The 20,497-nt window shown below is 40.2% G+C and overlaps 1 protein-coding gene across 2 annotated transcripts in view; it reads left to right on the top strand.

The window, feature by feature from the left end:
- The window catches only part of Taf3 (TATA-box binding protein associated factor 3), a 150,951-nt gene that overhangs the window by 87,985 nt on the left and 42,469 nt on the right, over window positions 1-20,497 (top strand). The window lies entirely within an intron of this gene.

Genomic DNA, 20,497 nt, shown 5'->3' with positions numbered 1-20,497 from the left:
GGCATTTGGCTTCATAAAATCCCAATTCTCTGAAAATACAAGTGGTCAACCACATGGAAAGAATTCCAGATCACAGGTGTGTAGTGGAACAAGCTCCAGGTGCCAGGCATGCTGTATATATTTTTTCAACATGGTAGTGCTATGGCACCTGCCTTGGGGACTAGAAATGCCCGATGAGTAGCCAGGTGTTGTTGCCAGTTCTAATGAAACCTCACTTAGGACTGGAGAGCAGAACTGGAGCCAGGAGTATACTCCCTCCCTCACTGTATACTCCACAGTGAACAGTGGTAAGTGACAGTAACATGTCCTTGGTGTTTACACACACATGCACACTCACATGAACATCAGTGCTACCTTTTCTAAGTCTCCAGAAATGACTCTGCTGTAATCCTCAAAGTGGGGGGAGGAGATAATACATATGAATATCCAGCACAAATTACAATAATGGACACCTAGCAATCCTTTCCTTTGACTGTTATATATTGAGAAAAAGCACTTTTTTTCTCTCAGTATTTCTGAAACCCAGATGCTCATAGTTATTGCCTGGCAGTTCTCATAACATAGCTAGCTGTCACCACCTGTACCATGGACCAGAGTTGTAGAATGCACATCAGTGGTTTACAGAAGAAGGGTAGAGATATTCACTGAGCGCAGAACACTGCCTTCCCAACACTCTCGATGGTGTACAGATAGACACTGTGTGGGAAGATGTAGACTTTGACACTCAGAACTGCAAAATAGCCCAGAAGAATTAGTGACTTGAAAAGTTATAGGACTATCCTATGCAGCTATTACAGTTTTTGTGGTTCAGGGAGTGATACCTTAAGAACCTCTAAGTAAATCTGAAAATGTTGTTAAGTAGTGTAAATGCCTTGTCTTGGGGCTTTTCTCTAATGGGATGTGAAATAAATGCATCTCTTTTAAGAGATGGCTCCTTAGGGTCAAAAAAGTTCAGTTGTCATTCCTTCCTTATCTCTACTACTCCTGAAGTAAATGTTGCTGTTAAATGTCAAGTGTTGTGTAGCAGTGTGCTAACTGGCCTCAAGTGTGTGTGTGTGTAACAGTGTGTTAACTGGCCTCAAGTGTATGTGTGTGTAACAGTGTGCTAACTGGCCTCAAGTATGTGTGTGTAACAGTGTGCTAACTGGCCTCAAATGTGTGTGTGTAGCAGTGTGCTAACTGGCCTCAAATGTGTGTGTGTAGCAGTGTGCTTTTGGCCTCAAGTGTGTGTGTGTGTAACAGTGTGCTAACTGGCCTCAAGTGTGTGTGTGTAACAGTGTGCTAACTGGCCTCAAGTGTGTGTGTGTAACAGTGTGCTAACTGGCCTCAAGTGTGTGAGTATAGCAGTGTGCTAACTGGCTAGTGTTCTTGTTTTACAATCACTCACTTAGCAACCACTGAGAGGCAGGCATGTGATGAGAGCTGGAAGTACTCAGTGGGCAAAGCCAGTTTCTTCCTCAACAAAGCTTATGTTCCAGAGAAAATGCTAAAAATTACTGGTATGTGGCAGATATTGAAAAAATAACATCTGGAGGATAGTGTCACAGGCCTGTAATCCTACCACTTGGGAGGTAGAGTTGGGAGGTTCAGGAGTTCAAGGTTATCTCTGCTGCATAGCAAGTTTGAGGCTAGTCTTGCATACATGAGACCTAACTCAAAAAAGAAGTGGAGGAGGTAAAGGAGAGAGAAAGAAGAGGAGCAGGAAGGGGAAGGAGAAGAGGAGGAAGAAAGGGAGAAAAATGACGACAAAAGGTAGATTAAAGTGCCAGTGACTAATGGGGCTACCACATTAGCCGGTTCAGAAAGGTCTCTGATAAATGAGATTAAATAGGGCTTGAAGGAAATAAGGGAAAGGTCTTAGTATGATCACAGCTCAGTGTCAAACTGTAGTTGCATAGACAAAGGGCACACATAGTCAAAGGCCTTAAGGCTGCAGTGCGGCTCAATGAAAGCACAAGAGAAAGATATGACTGGACTTGAACCAGTGAGACAGCAAAAACAAGATGAGAAAGATTGCTGCTGCCTGTTTAACATAGTGCTGTGAGTTGGAGCTGCAGGCAACTGCAATTATGGGAGGAACTGGATCTTGAAACTCACTCTAGATGCTACTTGCAAGGGCTTCCAGATGGAAGCCACTAGACCTGAGAGATGTTGATGTCCTAGACTAGTATGATAATTGTACTTCAAGATGAGAAGATGACATGATCCTAACCATGGTATTGAAATTGTAAGTAAACCCAACAAAAGACATCAAAGTGTGTGCTGTATTCTATGTGATAGCTATGTGTCCATCTCTTAGAAAACTTTGATCATGAAACATGGCATGAAACACTACACAATAAATTTTCCTGAGGGAAAACAAGCCTTGCTTGCCTTCTGCTACTAGGGAGGTGAAAGTGGAAGGAGTCTTTGAGCCCACCTTCAAGTTCAGCCTAAGTAACACCATTAGACCCCAAGCCAAATGAGAAAATCCTTCCTTCCTTCCTTCCTTCCTTCCTTCCTTCCTTCCTTCCTTCCTTCCTTCCTTTTTTTCTCCCCTCCCTCCCTCTTTCCCTTCCTTTCTTCTCCTCTTCTCCCTTCCCTCTCTCTCTTCTTGGTTCCCCCTCTCTCTACTTCCTTCTTCCTTCCACAATATATTAGGCATGTGGAACCTTTCCAAAGCTCTGAAATGACATCTCTGGGACTTTCTAGTTGGAGAGATAAGTCAGAATTGCGGTGATATAGTTTAAAGCATTATATGGTTAAGGATCAAATGTCAATGAGTTAGAGTTGAGAAAAAGAGATTTCTGTGGGTTGGCATCTCATACATACACATACCTTCAGAGAGATCAGAGCAGAAATAGGAACTAGTAATAAAAGAAAGAAAAATGCTGGAGCTGAAAAATATTAATAAGCAAAAGAAAAAAGTTCTACAGAGAAGATTGAAGATAAAGTGATGGAAATCTGAGCACTTAACATAAAGAGAAGACTAATACAAGACATGGTGTTAGAAAAGCACAGAATGAATTCATGTGGTCCTATAGGCAATTAGAATGATGTCCAGGAAGACAAAACAATGAAAATTAAGGACACATAATTGTCAAAGAATTAATACAAGGAAATTTTCAGGATTAAAGGATATTGAAAGAGGCTTAAAGGTACCATAATTATGAAGGAATATGAATGCATATTAAAAAGCACATCATAATGTTAACATCAGAAATAAAAATTTGGGAGCTTCAAAAGCATGGAACTTCATAAAAAATATGAAGTAATAGAGGTACCCGTGGCCTGTAATGGCAGCTTGCCTTGTTAAGGTGAAGGACAACACGCACCAAAGCTTGTGTCTTAGTTGCTTTTCTGTTGCTGTGCTGAAAACACATGAACAAGGCAATTTATAGAAGGAAGTATTTATTTGGGCTTACAGATTCAGAGGGATAAGAGTCCATTGTGGCAAGCAGAAACAGCTGGTACCTTACATCTTGAGCTTCAAGCAGTAAGAAGAGAGAGTGAACTAGCAGTGACAAGTCTTTAAACACCCAAAGCCTGCCTCCAGTGACACACTTCCTCCAACAAGACCACACCTTCTAAGGCTTCCCAAAAAGCACCACCAACTAGGAACCAGCATTTAAATACCTAAAACTATAGGGGTATTTCTCATTCAAATCACCACCGCTGACAATGGAATTATTTGTAGTGGGATTCACATACCCGCGGTAAGTGTGAAAACAAATTTAAGTAGCATTGCCTGCTCCTCTTAGGTGGCACAAATAAGAAGCCATTAGTTAATGTGTAAAATCTCTATAAACACACATGTTTACAAAAACTGGCCTACAGGGCTGGAGAGATGACTCAGCAGTGAAGAGCACTGGCTGCTTTTCAGAGGACCCAGGTTTAATTCCCGGCAACCACAGGGCAGCTCACAGATGTCTGTAACTACAATTCTCTGGGATCCAACACTGCCATGCAGACATGAATGTGGACAAAACATCAATGCATATAAAATAAAATATTTTTAAAAAATTAAGCACAGTTGGGCGTTGGTGGCGCGCGCCTTTAATCCCAGCACTTGAGAGGCAGAGGCAGACGGATCTCTGTGAGTTCGAGGCCAGCCTGGTCTCCAGAGCGAGTGCCAGGATAGGCTCCAAAGCTACACAGAGAAACCCTGTTTCAAAAAACAAAAAACAAAAAATATTAAACACAAAAACTAGCCTAAAACAGAGATTCTTAGTTAATATTGAAGTTTGCTCATGGAAAGAGATCCCTTATTTTATGATGTTTGCATACCCTCCTGCCTGATAGTTTGCTGTGACAGAACATTTTTTCTTCAGTGTTAGTTTCCTTCAGTCTCAACTTGTCAAACATCTCCACTTATAACAAGTCTAGCTTATCATGTATCATGCCTAAAAGAAAGCTTCAGGGTTGTCATTGAGCTGACTGCTTCTCACTCAAATTGAGGTTCCTGAGACACCTTATTGTGAAATTAGAAGACATCAGAGATTAGGAGGAGTGTAGTTCATGTGGGGTGGGATGGAGATGACAGGGAACAGGAAAAAGATGGTAGTACCATACCTTCAGAATGCCTTAAATTCTGTATTCAGCCAAACTCAAGTCATGAGGTAGAATACAGACATCTAAGACACACACTGTCTAAAAACATTCATTTCCCAAGCATCTTTGATCAAAAAACTATCAGATGGTATATTCTAAACTCAGTTGACCCTAGAGGGTATTTGAGCACCCACTATATACTTAATGTGACACTATGCATGTAATAACTTTCTTGTAAATATTTATAGATCTGAGCTGAAAGGTTCAGAAAACAAAGATGAATTAAAACACAGGCTCTGCTCTTGATAAATTTACTAATCTGGGACAGTGTGGATAAATAACTGTAAGCACCGTTGTTCTCGTTGGAGGCTGCTGACAGTCCTCATTTGACTAGAAGTAGGGCTTCATGAAGAACCGTTTGAGATATTTCTCATAAAATAAATCAAGCTTTCACAATCGGGTATGGAAAGGAAAACTTTTGTTGTAGTCAATACAAAATGTAATTAGAATTTAATGGAAAACTCAAGACATTCAATAACTCAGGGAGTGAAGGGAAGCTGGAGAAGAAAAGAATGAAAGTCAAGTTTAGGCTCCAAAAGTGGGCTTTGGTGTGAGCCTCACCCTTCTTAGCTCCATAGGCAGAAGAGGAGTTACTGGGAGACAGCCAGGGAGATGCTTCTTCTGGAGAAACTTGCTGACTGGCTGTTTTTTGCCTCCCAGATGGAATCATTGCTGGATTTAATGTGTTTTCTCTCTTTGGCACCTTCTTGATTGCTTGGCATTGTATATGCATACAGTAAATATTTGTTGCACTGAAATTTAGATAAACGTGCTATTAGAGAACTAGAGAAAAGGGGGATGGGTGATCCAGGACCTGTTAGCTAGGAAACAAGCAGGATGTTGAGTGTAGCTGGAAGGTGGTGGCACACACCTTTAATCCCAGCACTTGGGAGGCAGAGACAAGCAGATCTCTGTGAGTTCCAGGCCAGCCTGGTCTACAAAGCTTCACAGAGAAACCCTGTCTTAGGAAAAAAAAAAAAAAAAGGAAAGAAGGAAGAAAAGAAAGAAAGAAAGAAAGAAAGAAAGAAAGAAAGAAAGAAAGAAAGAAAGGAGAGCCAAGGGCAGTATTGGAGGCTGAAGTGGGAGAGTCAAGAATTCAATGCCGGCCTGGGGTCTGAAGTACATGAAACACAGAGGAAGGAGTAGGGGTACATGTAATCCTAGTCCTTAAGGAATTTGAGGCAAGATGATCAGAGTTTCCAAAGAGCAAAAGAGAAGAGGAAGAAGGGAGCAAAAAGATATATTTCAGAAGACCATGGAAAAGCATTTCAGATGGAGGCTGAGGTAGGACCAATAGTCAAGAGTTTACCAATGGGGCTGGAAAGATGGCTCAGCACCCGTATAGCAGCTCACAACTGTATGTAACTCCAGTTCCAAGAGATCTAACACCTTTACACCAATGCACAGAAAATAAAAATTAAAAAAAAAAAAGAGTTTACAAATGAGTGGGTGATGAAGTGATCAGGTCAGTGTGACCTCTGAACAGTGTGGCTATAGCTGAAGTGCATCTTCCTCTCTGATTGTCACACTCTATTCTGAGTGTCCTGGGTCTCCTTCCTGCTTCATTAATGTTCAGGTGGATTGCCTTTTCTTATGGTTATATTCATTAGGTCTGAAAAATAGCAAATTCTCAAATAATCACTAGAAATGATTAGTGCGAGGACTCGCTGTGTATGTGAGCTAGACAGCAATGTTGGAGGGAAGCAAAGGGTTGAATAAAGCAGCTACTATTTAGTTATGAGCGCTAAAAGGCATTGAGCGTGTGTTTGAGCAGCAGAGGAAGACACTACTGTGTCATGTCCAGCATTATGCTCCTGCTTTCTTAAATTAAGTAAAATATTACTTTGGAGCACTTTGGGGGAGGTTAATTAGTTCATTTCAATTACTTCTTGTCATGTCCCCCCGAAGTGTCGCATTTCACACAGCTTCAAGGAGTCAGGAATATTTATCCTGAGATTAATTTCTTGCTCCACGAGTAGGGTGTCGTGTGCTGCCACTTCATTGATATTTCAGGAGGTGACAGGTTGACATTTTCATTAAGTTCTATAATGTTCTATTAGTTATGTTCTTAAAACTTGTAATTCTGATTTGGAGAAATCTCTCCAAGAGTCCAGGGGGAAAGAGTCAATCTAGCGGTCACCTGTGATGTATATAAATTTTCTTTTGTAGCTTTCAATGAGGTTTCCTGTGTGCATATAAATACTGCTGATCTGAAAAGATACTTAAAGTAAATATTTATGAAATAAACTTTAACCCTTGTGCTTTAATTAAATTTTCACTGTTGTATGTGTAGTTCTCTCAAAGAGTTAATGTTTTTTTCCCGAAAATTAGATTTTTTTTTAGCCAAAATATTTCAAATGTATTTCTATGACTATGTGACATTGCTTATGTAGTAATGAAACTGCCTAGCAGTCTCCCTGGTGACTGTAAATATAAAACAATGCTCTTCACTTTTCTAAAAGTAAAACTGATGTGGTTTCTCAGAGGAAGTCAGCGTAGCCCTGGCTTCCTATTGCCTGAGAGAGCCTGGGGGATAGGTCCATGTCAGGCTTAGGCTGCAAACCTAGATCCCAAGAGGAACTAGGGTGACTGTGAGGTGTGTGCAGGCTTCTCAGGTTGGTCCCCATGTTCTGTTATGTTCATCATAATTTCATAGGAGGTATAGAATTCTGAATCCAGTGTTTTAGTAGGTGGGTGGGGTTTTGTTTGGTTGTAGTTTTGTTTCTTTAAATCTCAGCAGTTATCCTTTCACTTTTGTTGCTGTGATAAAATATCCTGGCAAAAAATCAACTTATAAGAGAAAGGGTTTGTTTACCTCACAGTTCCAGGTCATAGTCCATCATATGGGGAATTCAAGGCAGGAACTTAAAAAGAGCTGGTTACATCAGACCCTTAGTCAGAAATTGAAAGAAATAAATATATGCATACTTCTTGCTTGCTTGCTTGTGTTCAACTAGAGTTCTCCATTCTTACGCAGTTCAGACTTCCTACCTGGGGACTATGCCACCCATGATGGGCTAGATCTTACCTAGTTAGCATTAATTCTTCCTTTGTTAACGCCAGTTAACTAAGACATTCTCAACAGACATGCCCTGTCTACTTATGGCTTTACATTTTGCAGGCCCATTAGGGAGACTGGTACTACACAAAGCAATATCACAACCCAGTGTAGATTATACCTCATTGATACTCTCTATACAGATGATTCTAGGTTGTGTCAAGTTGACAGTTAAAGCTAACTATCACAACAGCTAATTCAAAATGTTTAAAAACATCGAAGACCAGTAAGCCTTGACTGTTGATTGCCGGTCTGGCCCTTCTACCCTTTGAGGGAGTTTGGCCGTGTTCTATAAACACAGGCCACTCTCCTTGAGTTGTTACATTTCTCTCTCAGCTCCTCTTTATTATTTGTTCTCCAGAAGTCAATTCTCAACCTATTGTGAGACCACTGTTCTAATGGGCTCTGTGTGCCTGGGTACCTGAACATGGAAGGAAGTCTTTTAAATGAGTTTATTCTTTTACCAATTGAGCCTGCTATGTATTGAGCCTCACTAATTTCTGAAATGCCTCCATGCCATCTTTTCTCTTGTCCCTGTGGGAAAAAAAGTTCCCAGTCTTTTTAACAGCACTAGTCTCTTCCTTAGCCTGTTGCATGGGACTTTCTAACAAAGCTGCAGGTTTTTCTGTATTGCTCTTTTGCTCCCAAACCTTCCTGGCTAAAAGCAGCTGCAGTTACTATGCTGCACAGACCAGTGAGTACATCACTTTTAAACTCAGTCTCCCTCAGAGGTTCATGACACAGATGAAACAGACAAACGCTTTGTCAAAACATGAGGTGAATTCTAGTTCAGTTACCAGTAGAGTCCTCATCCCCACCGCATTTCCTCATGATCATAGTCTTTCCTGCTCTCACCTTTGTTGGCATCCTGATCTTCTGAGTTTATTGATCCAAACTCTTCCAGATTTCCTCTCCAACCCACTTTGAAAGGCTTAAGAACTTTGTGCCTAAGTTTAGTTGCAGCCACAATGAAACTTTTCCTACAGTTTTCAGTGTTAGTTGTATCCGTGCAGTGACAAAATACCTGCACTAGACAATGTAAAGGGGCATTGTTTCTGTTGGTTTGCAGTCCACCATGGCAGGGTTAGTTGATGGGCCAGCACAGTTCGTGTGCTAGCAGGAGCATGTGGCAGAGGCTGCTCACCTCACAGCAGACAGTAAGCTGAGAAAGAGAAAGAGGCTGCAAAGGTACAACCCTTGAACCTCCTAAAGTCTACACCACCTCCCACAATACTTCCATTCAACAAGGGGACATTTCTTATTCAAACTATCAGAGTTCTTTGTGCACTGAAGACAGGGGTTTTCTTGTTCTGTTGCAGTTGATATGTGTAATAGGAAGAAAGGGAAGTTGTTAATCCATTCATAAAAAGTACTTTTGAAACTTTCACTCATTTCTTAAAATTGGCATGCACATGTATGTGTACATGTGCACATGTACATGTTGGAGGACTGTTGGAGAGAGAGAAACTAACTTGTTTAGGAACAATTGTCAATTTTATTTTCTACTTACTGCTTTGGATAAACATACTGGAATGCTGCCAAAATTTCAGGTAGCGGAATGCTAATTTTGTTGAAATTAGATGGAAGACCTATTCCTGCCAATTTTCTATTAAATTATGCAGAAATTTGACTTTGTAAGACGTAATCTAGTCATAAATAGAGCCCTAATTTTCTAGTTAGTAATACCTTCAAAAGACTAATTATTCTCATTTTAGCTTTTGCTTTCTGTTTAGAAAAAAGTCAGAAAAGCAAAATGCAGTAAAAAAAAATAGTGCTCATTTTTCTCATGTAACCCACATGCCAATTTGCAGTATTAAAGGACATAGTGTTTATAACTTTTCTTATGAAGCGGGGTGAGCCCCAGAAAACAGATGTGTGATAGTTACTGAATAATCACTCACGTGGTGGTCAGGGATGGAATTCAAAGGGTTATCTTTCAGCTAATCCTCGTGTGATGGAATTGGTATATCTCTGATTTTTCTCTTAGCCTTCCAGGGCTTAGAAGAATGAGACAAAAGTGATTATGGGAACTAGAGGGAGCCACTGGAGGCCACAGAGGAAAGGAGACCTTATCTTAAGCAATTAATCAAGAAACTTATATTGTGGGACAATTATTCAGAGTTAATTCTAAAATAGCTTTAAAGCCCCAGGTCTTGAGTTGTGTGTGTATGCGTGTTTTTTTTTTTTTTTTTCCCTCCAAATTTTGTCAAGGTCATTGAGACAGTGTTAGGTTCAGTGCAATACAGATACTGCATCTGTGAATGACTGCATTGTGACAATGTAGTGGCAGGCAACATCAATATAGGTATGGCTTTACTTTCATCTGTGATAGCTGTTCAAAATAGGATGAGGCTTAGTTCCTGAGATAGACAGACGATTTTGCCAAGGGGATTCCGAGGTGCCCTGGCCTCTGGCCTCTAGCGTAAGAGGAATGTAGTCCAAGTATTTGAAGTTAGGTTGGTTTACCTCACCTTGTAGTAGTTGATGCTCCTCATGCTTGCTTAGTGAGTTTGTGTCTATGTCATGTCATCTAATAAAGTTCTTCCAGCTGGCTGTTGTTGTTCTGTCCAACCAGTCGTCTTGAGCTCATACTTCTGAGACTTTAATACCATTGGATGTCTTATCTGATAGTTTCTCTTGTTCACTGAGAAATGAGCACTTGAAGATCTGCACTCAACTTCCTCTGCCCTCCTCCCTGGCTGTTTCCCTTCTTCCAGTCACACTGCACTGCTGATGCTGACCAGTGGCTCTCTGTGGGCCCGAGGCACTCTCTGGGTTCCTTGGGCAGGCTCTCTTTCTTCCCTAGCATGTCTGTGCAAGCATCACTCAGGGTCACATTTCCCTCTGTCTGGTGACAGCTTCGGCATCACTTCTTTGGTGATCTTCTCACCAGCCTGTTCCTCTCCACACGAATTGCCCTATTTTATTGGCTTCCTAGCTCTTAATCACTGTGAATTATCCTTGGTGTTTATTTGTTGCCTCTGCTCTCCTAGTAAATCTGTGAGAACACAACCCTTGCATTTGTGGACTTGCCTCTAACTAGCAAGAGTCTCTTACCACAGATCACTCGCTTGGGAAAGATCAGATCTCAAAACCCAAAGTGTGGCTTCTCCTGAACACTTGTCAGTTGTAAGCCATCCTAAGGTGGGAAAATAAGTTTGACCAACATCACTTGGGACCATTTGTAGTTATTACCGTGCTTAATTGCTGACAGTGAAGTTAAGTTCCCGTCTCTGTGAGTCTCAGTTGGGGAAGTAGGGAAGAACGGCATTAATGATCAGACAGATGTAATTGTTTCTCCAAAGTCTTAGAATGACTATAAGCTATGCTGAAAAGACAGTGTTAAGCTTGAGCTTTGCAGAATGAGAGAGAGAAGTGGGCCCAACTGAAAGAAGTGTTCCTTCAGGAGGAAAACAACATAAAAGACTTCACCATGTTCTGGGAGAGGGGGATGAGGTGGGTAGTCATGTGGTTTGAACAGAGTGTACTGTATACGACTATTCTATGACTTAACATAAAATGTACCCCAGTTTGAATTTGGAGAAACATCCAAGCCAGGTATGTAACCATTAAGTGTGTGATGGTTAGTTTTAATCTCCAAGTAGGTAAAACCTGCAGTCTCCTAGGAGACAGGTTTCTAGACTTGCCTGTGGGGGATTATCTTGATTGTGTTAATTAAAAGGAGAAGATGCACCCATTGTGGATTATACCATCCCCAAGTAGGGGATCCTGGGCTGGGTAAGAGTGGAAGAAGTGAGCTGATCTCTGCATGCTTGCATTCCTTACTCTCTTCTTCTGACTGGACATGTGATCAGCTGCTTCAAGCTCCAGATATCTTGATTCTCCCATCATGATGACTAGAACTTGAAACTGTAAACTAAAATAAAGTATTTTTCTGTTGAGTTGCTTCTGTTGGAGTTATGTTATCATAGAGTATCAAGCATATTCTTTTCTTTCCATGAAATTCTTATGGGAAATGCAATTACTTTTTTGAGTAAGATGCCTTAGTTTAATTCAGTAGTCCATACAAGTGCTTGGTGATGATGAAGTCATATTTATACAATAAACAATTGATCTGAACTTACAAATTCTGTTTTCATAGATTTGCCTACTCATCATAGCCACTTTTAACCACAGAATACTCATGATATCTATCCCCAAGATAATTTGAGTACATGTGCAAGATAACAAAAAAAATTGAAATGTGGTACATTTACACAATGTAGTATTACTCAGTGGCAGAAAACAATGACATCTTGAAATTTGCAAGCAAATGGATGGAAATAGGGGGAAAAAATCACCCTGAGTGGGGTAACCTAGACCCAGAAAGACAAACACATTATGTATTCACTCATAAATGGACATTAGATTTAAAGCAAAGGATAAGCAGGCTACAATCCACAACCTGAGAGATGCTAGGTAAAAAGGAAGACCCTAAGAAGGATACACATGGAAGGCCCCAGGAAAGGAAAATAGATCTACTGGGTAAACTGGGAGGAAGATAGAAGGAAGGGGATGGGGGGTGGGAACATGAAAGATCAGAAAGACAGAGTTGGGGGAGGGACGGAGGGGGAGAGCAATAAAAGAGATATCTTGATAGAGGGAGCCATTATGGGGTTAGGGAAGAACCTGGTGCTAGAGAAATTCTCAGGAATCCACAAGCATGACCCTAGCTAAGATAGTAGCTATAGTAGAAAGGATGTCTGAGCTGGCCTTCCCCTTTAATCAGATTAGTGCCTACCCTAATTGTCATCATAGAATCTACATCCAGTAACTGATGGAAGCAGATGCAGGAGTTTAGTTGAAGAGGGAGGAGGGATCATATGAACAAGGGGCGGGAGGAGACCACAGAGACAGCTGACCTGAGCTAGTGGAGCTCACAATTGTGGACTGGCAGCTAGAGAACCTTCATGAGACTGAGCCAGACCCTCTGAATGACTTACCTGTCACTCGAGTTCCCAGGCTGCTGTTGACCTTCCTTTCTCTTTTCACCAAACAAGTGCTCTTTTTGGTTGTTGTTTGGTTTGGATTTTTGAGACAAGGTTATCTGCAGCTTTTGGAGCCTGTCCTGGAACTCACTCTGTAGACCAGACTAGCCTCAAACTCACAAAGATCCTCCTGCCTTCGCCTCCCAAGTGCTGGGATTAAAGGTGTGGGCCAATACCGCCCAGCCCACAAGAGTTCTTTTCATGTTCTGTGCAAAGCCTTGTGGCCCCTACTGTCCTTAAGCACAAAAGGCTAGGATGTGCCCTACAGAAAATATCTGTGAAACCAAACTTACACATGAGCTAACCAGGAGTTCAGTGTTAGTCAGCAATGCATATTACATCAGGTGTCTTTACACAGGAACACACAGAGCAGGCTGTACTTCTGTATGCCTGCACTTAGGGCTGAGGAAGGAGGATGGTGTTAAGTTACATCCACCAGGAAAGAAAAGAGGAGGAAGAGGCAAAGGGAAGGGAAGGCAGTACATAACACAAAATTATACATTGACCATGTGATGAAAACATGGCCAGGGATTCACAGGAACTTAATTCTGTAATTTCCCTAGGAACACTATTTACAGCACATTATAGAAGTAATAACAGCTGATTGTATATGTACATGCGAATGCATAGCTAACCTGTTGCTAATGATCACTGATTAAGCATGAACATGTGAATACATCATTAAAATGTTACTGAATTGAACCTGAACATTGGTGTATTAAAACAGCAACTCTGTTGCTCACAGTGTTATAATTTGACATCTAAGCTAGGTTTGCCCAACTGTGGAATTCTGCTGGACATGGCTAGGCTAACACACATAGTTGTGGTCAGGTGGTGATTTATAGCCTCCCTTCCATGTCTGATGCTTTGACTAGTGTACTAGGCTCTGCTGTTCTCACCATCCATCAGGCAAGAGGACTAGATTCAGGGTGCAGACTGTTGTTTTTTTTTTTTTGTTTGTTTGTTTTGTTTTGTTTAATGTACTTTCCGTACTGTTACTCAAAAGCTTCGTAGATGCTGCTTTCCTTGAACAGATTGTCAGAAAAGTAAGTACTCAGAAAGATGAGGCAGCCGCATAACCAGTGATGGGCAGAGGCTCTGACCCATGTCTGTGTGACAGCAAGGTGGTTATTCTTTCTCTACTAGTTTGTTTTCTGATGGATAAACAGCTAGTTTGTCTTGTAGGACTGAGGAACAGCAATAAGATAGGCTCTATCAATTCAGGGAAGAAGCAACTGCCATTGTTTGTCTTAGAAAAATTGCCCTGTGAACAGCCTTCCTGTGTGACAAATTTAAGAAAATTTTGACAATCGTGAGGTGTGAGTGTGTAATGCTTGATTATAAATTTGATTCATACCAAGGGCTTACATTCTGGATATGGGATCTTAGTTGTAGCAAAATTTATTCTGAAAGACTTAAAGGAAGATGATTGAAATATTAGAGATACTGACATTGTCTGAAGAGATCTACTTATATTTATTTCTTGTAAAAAATCCACAATATTACCATAGCTGGACCTATTATACTATTGTAATCCTAGTTGAACGGAGAAGAGTGATTAACGATAGCAATTTATTGTATCTGAGGAGGAAAGAAAATAGGAGATGTTGTCGTTATCATAAATCATATCATAAATAACCAAAAAGAAGCACTCAGAATGCTTGTGTGGTGTCAGCAGCCAGCCCTTTCAGGCGCGTTAGCCAGGATGTAGCCATAGAAACCCCAAAGTCATATTGTTATCTTGGTCTTGCTGCAGTTATGTGATACAACAGTATTAACATATAGATTAGGCCATTTATAATGCTAGGTGTCATTTCAGGTTGGCTTGCTTATATCGCATTTTAGTTTTTTATTGTGCAGAATGTTAGTGGAATGAGGCTTTTTTACAGGTCAGTATGTGTAGGTATTTATAACACATCTTCACTACTGCTAATTTATTGTGTCATTGATTGGCTGTGCTCTATGAATTGTCATTGCCTAATTGTCTCGTCTTTGCAAGTAATTTTATTTTTTTAAGTAGATTTAAAAAAACAAAGAAAACGAAAAACAAAACACATGCCCACTTATACATGCTGTGTTTTAAGGATTCTGACTTTGGTTATAGATACAACAGTTTAAAACATTATATGCCACAGTATAGATGTAATTAAAATTTTTTAGCCTTAGACTAAAGGATAAAATGTTGAAATGGATTGCAATTGGTTTGATTGTCACTGCACCTCCTTTTCCCCCAGGCACCCATTGTCTGTCTCCCTCTTACTGGCCACCTGGCCAGGCTCCCTCCTTGTGGCAGCACCTCCCCTGAACCCGACCTTCTTAGCAATACCCTGTGTTTGGACCCATTTAACCCTTACCATTCCATTAGATTGTTTCAGTTATGTGCCATCTTCTCAATCTTTTTGTTACCAAAAGCAGGTTGTCTTATTTTGTTAGCTTCACTGTCATGAAATTATTTTGACAGCAACATTTTAAAGATGCAATTTTTATTCAAAGACCTAATGAAGTGGCTAGAATTCTAAGCACCATTCTGGTGTTTCAATGACCTTATTCAGGACTGGGACTAGCTATGTCCTGCCCTTCAGATTGGCCATTATACATGGCCAATTACATGTAGAGGTGCCCTTAATAGTTACTATAGTCAGCCCTTAGTAGGAGCTCAGATGTCCTTGCTTCTTTCTGCAGATGAGAAATCATAGGTTTTGTGGAGATGAAATGGGTTGTGCTGGGTTGAATTGTGGCTATTATGGAAAAAAAAAAAAAAAAAAACCCAGCTGCAATTTCAGTGCAGCTCCATTTCTAGGCAGCATTTCATTTCCACTCTTTTTTTCTGTTCTCCATATGTCCCCTGGTCCCCTGTTCAGATCTCAGCTCTACCACATTAATGGATGTCTACAAGGATACAGGTGGTTCTTAAGGTCAAGAGACTGTGTCTTCCTTACATGACTTTGTGTCCTTAGAGTCCAAGACATTGCTATTCATAGTAACACTCAGCTGAACACACAGATAATTGAGTCATTGAGTCTCTCCCAGGAACTTGTTAAGATAAATACATCTAAGAGCCAGACAAATGTGAAGTATTTTTTTTACTAAGAAAAAAATTAAATAACGCTGCCGATAGAGGGAATATTAGCATATACCTTAACCTCAGAACTTAGAGGACTGAGGCAAAAGATTGCCAGTTTGAGGTCAGCCTAGGCAACTTAATGAGATCCAATCCAAAACTGAAGACGTTTCTACATAAGTAATGTAGCTTTAAATATATTTAATTTGGGGGAAATATATGTAGGTAGCATTTTATTGTCCTTTTAGTTAAAGTTTAAAAATAGAAGTGTGTTTTCTGCCTGGTTTGAGAACAGGCCACTGAAGTTAAAGTTGCATGCATCTGTGTAGTTAATAAGATAAAAAGCTTTCATGCCATGTGCAAACAATTTCCTCTTTTTCCTAATGTCTACTAGCTTTTTAGATTACAGTGTTTCTTTAAAGGCATTTACTGTTCTAGTTAAAACGATATTTTGTTCTAAGTCAATATTTATCATAGCTTAGAATTAACATCCCCAAATCCTTGTGTTGTGTTCAGACCTTATTGCCTTGTTTTGTTTTTGTTTGAGAAGTTTGCTAAGGAAGCATGTTTTTTTCATTATTCCTAAGAGAAATGTGGGGAGTGTGGATTATTTATGCTGCCAATAAAGGAAAATCACAGTGAAGTTTGTACTGTTCTGCTCTCAACAACATTTGTGATTTTAAAAAGATGGACATTACTGTTGATTGTATTTTCTTTCTTCTGTGTGATTTAAGAGATTTTGCACTCAACCATCCATATTGTTTCCTATTATTTCCTTTTTCACTGCTGCAGCAAAAGCATCCCAGATGTGTCAGTCAGCTTTCCATCACTGTAACAAACACCAAGGTGATGGACATAAAAAGAGAGGATTATTTTGGTTCATGATTTTAGAGGTTTCTCTTGATTGGTTGACTCTGTTGCCTTCAGCCTGTGGTGGAGCAATACATCATGGTGGGATCACACAGAACAAAGCTGCTGGCTTCATGACCCAAGAAACAAAAGCATAAAATAAAAAGGGACTAGAACCCACATTCCCTTTAGAGGGTTCCCTTCCATGACTTAAAGACCTCCAGGGAACCCACTTCATGAAGTTCCCACCACCTCCCAATAACACAAAGTCGGCAACAGCCCCTGACTTGGGAGTCTTTGGGAACAGTTAAGACCCTACCTCTGCCAACACACATGGGAAAATATTTGGCAGAATGAAGAGTTCCTTTGTGTCCTTAGTTATGTCAGTATTTTCTGTGGTGAACTATATGGATTTCACATCTTAGTGAATCTGTATGAAAAATAAAGTTAATTAGTAACCATGAACATTTACCAGAACATTTAAACTTTTTGAGGCTTCCCACCCTGGCTTAATTAGGATTCTTAATATATCTTCTTTGGCGGGAGGATATATTATTGTCTTCTTTTTCTCTCTTATGTGTATAGGGTTATGACCTACTTTGTGATGTCCTTCGATAAATGTCATTGCCAATAAATAATGAGTTATGACAAATCCTAATTGGGAGTAACTTGTCCTAGAAAGACACAGTTGTATCATTGCTAACTTAATCCCTGCTCTGATCTGCAGGAAACGAAGCACTTCTATGATTCCTTACTCAGAACTGGCTTCTTTTACTGAAATGTAGTTAAGAAGTCTACCCAGTCATGCTGTGCAGGTTTTGGGGCAGGACAGGGTTGTTGGAACAGGTGGCAAAGGTGACACCCATTTCACATGGAGATGTTCACTCTGCCCTGATCACAGATTGTGCATGGAGTTGCTTTTCTTTTTTTCAACCTTTTTCAGAAAGTGCTGTAGGGTTAATCTTCTATGTATGTCTGTCCCATTGAGCAGTGTCATTACTTAGAATACTTCTCTGTAATGCTAGCTTTTCACTGTCCTTTCAAGGGAAACCACATCTGCTAGAGCAAAAAAGAAAACATGGAGAAAGGAATGAGTTTTCTTAAAATCATACCCTTGATAGTCTGCCTCAAACTAATGTTTCCCACTATTGATTTATCACACACACACAGAAGATGCCTTGCCTCCAGTCTTGAGATACTCAGATGGCAGGAACATTGGCAGATATCTTGTACTAGTAAACTTTTGTCAAACAAGTGAGGCGTCTTTACAGTAGAGCCTTTCCACAGATAGGAAACAGGAAAACATGTCTAGAGTTTAAAAAAAACAAAAAAGGCCCCTTCTTGCTTACAGAGTCCTGCTTTGAATAAAGCTTTATGGCTTTTTAAATTGTTTTACTATCATGAATAACTATCATTAATTTTCTAGGCTTTTATGAGTTAACTGAGATCTAAGTTGATATATATATATATATATATATATATATATATACACATACATACATACATACATATATATATATATATTACATTTTCCCCTAGCTAAGCCTGAGTACTCCTCTGTTCTCATACCTTTTCTGGCAGCATCCTGCCAGTTCCAATCTGGTAGAATTACATGCTAGTAGAATAATGGCTTCAAACGTCTTGTATTGAAACCACAAATTTGGGGGTCAGCAAGATGGCTCAGCTGGTAAAGGCCCCTGCCACTAAGCCAAACAACCTGAGTTCAGCTCCCAGGACCTACATGGGAGAACCGGCTCCTGCAAATTGTTCTCTGGCCGTTGCATGGTCATACTTATGAGTCCTTGCACATATGTGCAAACACACACACACACACACACACACACACACACACACACACACACACACACACACACACTCACACACACTCAAAAACAAGTAAATGTAATTTGAAAAAAGAAAACGCAAGTACTCCGGTTAATCTAATTATAAACATGTCTGTATCTCTAAGACCTAGGTAGCCTTCACCAGTTGCCCTGGTCCCTCTTCCTAGAAACTGCTTGTGTTAGAGCAGTTCCCCTCTGCTTTCCCAAGGCCTTCCTCAGGTGTCCTCTAGTAGACTCACACTCCAAAAGCAAATGAAGATCCAAACCAGCCTTCAGAATTAGAACAAAGTATGCTTTAAAGGATTCTACAGGCCTGTTTTCTTACCTAGCCCCAAATTTCCTTTCTACCTTGCCATCTTTAGATTTGTGACCTTTTGTAGAATAAAAAGGTTTTTTGAAACAGTAAAATAGAGGGGTAGGTATGTAGCTCAGTGATTAAAGTATAGTTTAGTGTGTATGAGACTGAGTTTGATTCCCAGCACAGAAAACAAAAACAGATGTGTATTACTAATAAGTATTCCTTTTTTGTTGTTTGGGACAGAAACTCATGTATACCATGCTGACTATCAGCTTGCTCTGTAACTAAGGATGGCTCTGAACTTCTCTTGCCTCCTCCTCACACACTGGTTTATGCATCACTGGGGATCCAACTCTGTGCTTCATGTATTCTAAGCAAGGGCTCTATCAGTGGAGCTACATCTCCAGCCCATTAAAAAGTACTCTAAAACTCTCATTCCCTTGGAAACTATCCTGCACAATCTCCTCTCTGATTCTTCACAGATTTACCTCCTACTAATGAAGCCCATTGAAATCTGTCCTGCTATTTTCATAAGGACAGGAAGGGAAGGCAATGTTTAGATGGTCTGAATATTGTAGATCTGGCACAGAAAACCTTTAATTTGAAGGGCAGGGGAGGAAATACTCTTGGCTATCTTTGTTGTATGTGTAACCAGAATATAGTTAAGCCCAAAGGCAATGTACTCAGAAGTTGAGGTAGGAGGGAAAGTGCACAGAGAAATGGTCTGAAATGACTCCCATATTTCTGCCATGGCTACTGGAAAGACAACGGTGGCATTGTCATGTGATGGTAGCAAATAATTATGTTGAAGTTACATGTTTTTATAGAGTAGTGCTTTCACTCTCTTGCCTCACCCATTCACTCCTGAATGCTTTTGTAGCCTGACTTCTGTTAGCCTTCATTCTCCTTGACCTCTTAAGTGTTGACATTATTCACTAGGCTTCCTTTTGCTAAAAGAAAAACTTTTAAATGTTTTTTTATTTGTTTATTTATGTGTGTATGTGTGTGCACCACAATATGCATGTGGAGATCAGAGGATAACCTGTGAAGTGAGTTCTCTCCTCCCACCATGTGGACCGCAAGACTGAAGCTCATATTATCAGTCTTGGTGGCTAGCACCTTTACCCACTGAGCTCTTGCCCTAAACTTACTTTTCAAAACTTATTGATCCTTTGAACTCTTTGACATATGATCTTCCATGTATTACATTGTTTCTTTTGTCTTTACATATAGATAGTCCTCAAAATTCTGAATCAGCACTTCATATTTCATTCTGCTTATCCATTGTTTTTTCAGTTATCAACAAAAGCCTTTTGCATCCAGGTCTGGTTTTTAGAACTTCAGTGTACTTTTAGTTGCTCAGTCAACACCACTGGCTAAAGGTTCCTCAAGCTCTGTGTCCAGGAAAGAGCCAATAATCACCTTGCTCTTTATTCTTTTTTCTGTTAATGATGACACAGATCAGAATGAACCTTCATGCCTTGGATTTGTGTTTGAACCCTTCAACTCATACCTGAGCATGCAACAGTCTGTTCACTATCTTAAGAATGTCATTTATCTCTCCTGCTTCTACTATTTGCTACTACTTCCTAGTCTAGTCTTTTCCTCCGTCTTACCTACATGTTAGTCACACCTAATTTGTCCTCTGTTTTTGATGTCTGTCACTCCCCATTCTTTCTATCCATCATGTGGGATAATCTTACACAGACTCCAGTCCATAGTGCTGAAGTCTTCTGACTTCTGTGATGTGAATACAACTTTACTCAACTTCTTTTGTTTTCCACTTTACTCCTTACTTCCCAGACACAT

This window comes from Cricetulus griseus, chromosome 3, assembly GCF_003668045.3.
Source record: "Cricetulus griseus strain 17A/GY chromosome 3, alternate assembly CriGri-PICRH-1.0, whole genome shotgun sequence".
NCBI lineage: Eukaryota > Metazoa > Chordata > Mammalia > Rodentia > Cricetidae > Cricetulus > Cricetulus griseus.
This window is presented reverse-complemented; position numbering and strand designations above follow the sequence as displayed.